The sequence below is a fragment of the Cebus imitator genome, unplaced genomic scaffold (genome assembly GCF_001604975.1).
Source record: "Cebus imitator isolate Cc_AM_T3 unplaced genomic scaffold, Cebus_imitator-1.0 Scaffold1185, whole genome shotgun sequence".
Lineage (NCBI taxonomy): Eukaryota > Metazoa > Chordata > Mammalia > Primates > Cebidae > Cebus > Cebus imitator.
In genome coordinates, this window is record NW_016108500.1 from 26,356 (window position 1) to 28,323 (window position 1,968).

Sequence of the window (1,968 nt, forward strand, 5' to 3'; positions counted from 1 at the left end):
CTCATGATTCAAAAGTATCAATTTTGAAGCTAAAATGAAAACTGTACTTAGAGTATAACAAGTTTATATAACTTATCTTAACCACTGTAATGATTTTAGCCAAAGTTTTCATTTTTCTTCCCTCATTTAGATTTCCTGACCTCTGAAAAGTGGAAGACAATTTTATGTTAAAAAAATTATCTCCAGGCCAGTTGTGATGGTTCATGCCTGTTATCCCAGCACTTTTAGAGGCCAAGCCAGGAGGATCACTTGAGGCCCAGAGTTTGAGACCAGCCTGGGCAATATAGCGAGACCCTGTCTCTACAAAAAATAAATAGAATAATAGCTGAGTATGGTGGCACATGCTTATAGTCCCAGTTATGCAGGAGGCTGAGGTAGGAGGATCGCTGCTGCCATAGTAACTCAGTTTCTTCATTACTGACTACTTCTTTATTAAACAGTTCTGGTTGTTAGAAAGTTTTTTCTATTGAATTGTTCCTTCAGTAACATCAGTCCAAATTCTATTTCTGTCCTTTTTGGCCACACAGATAAAAAAAGAAACAAATTTTGAGTAAACTGAGCTTTACCAGATCTACGTCAAGAAGGGAGACACATTCTTAAGACCCCATGAAAATCTGAGCAGGATACACCCACTGGCATCCCAGTTTGAGAAAGGGCAACTCCTGGAATGAATCCTAAAATAGAATCAGAACCATCTACTATTTTGGTTGACAGAGACCCTTCAAAGAAATTTAGGCAACTTCTGTAATTCTTTAAATAGGAAAATGAGTTTGCAACCTAATCCACTGAAATATTTTCTGGGAGACATGATTCTGATATTAATAAGGACATCAGTGGGAAAATGCAATTCACTTTTCAGAAGTTTAATTAAGTCAACCTTGCTGCAACAGAATTTTTTAGCCCTGAGACTGATATTTGATATGGTTTGGCCCCTAAAGTAACATTAAACATAAGGCTCTGGGCTTTGTGATGAAGAATTTGTGTACATAGTATCAYCAGGTGAGGTGAAGTTAAGAAGAACTAGCATGAACAACTAAAAAATTGYAGTACAGGCTACAATTTATGTAGTACATAGCTTTTTCAAGCTATGGACTGTTATTGTTATTATACTATATTCATAGTTTACAATGTGTGTTCACAAACCTGCTCTTTTAAAGCCCCTCAGCCTCCAAAGTACTAGGGTTACAGGTGTGAGCCACTGTGCCTGGCCTGCATCATTATTTTTAGTGAAGTTTTCTGTAATTACTTCAGAGACAACCTATCACCATCCACTTTCAGAATTCTGTTCTATTTCATGCTTGCATACTGTACTTAAGGACTCAGAAGTTACTATTTCCACTCATTTTCTAGAAGTCATTTTTATGGAACACAGAATGTTCGGATGGTGGTAATAATTCCCACATTGTGTGTTCTATTGCCAGGCATGAAAAGGATATTTAACATGTTATCTCATCTCCACCCCAAAACTTGTGCCTATCCATATAGGTCATATCCATATTAGAAATTGCAGTATTTTCTACTCTGTCACTCAAGCCAGAAACTTAGCTAAGAATCACACTTCCTCCCACCCTTTTCCTCCCTCTTTCCATCCATATCCAAGATCTTTGATCCTACCCTCGGTGTGTTTCTTGGATGACACAGCAGAATAAGTTTTTAGAATGCAAATCTGGACAGGTCCCCCTCCACCTGAAGCATTTCAGTGGCTTATATTTCACTTAGAAGAGAGCCCAGACTCGTGCCAGGGCCAACAAGGTTCTCCTCTCCATCTCATCACAGGCCTTTCTTCCCGCCTCACCTCTTGTGCTCTAGAAATGTCTTTATTTCCAGAACATAGCAAGCTCTTCCTGTCCCGGCATGTCTCATTCCTCTCTCTGGAATATTCTTCTCTTCAGCTATTTATTTATTCATTTATTTACTTATTGACAGACGGAGTCTTACTCTGTCACCAAGCTGGTGTGCAGTAGCACA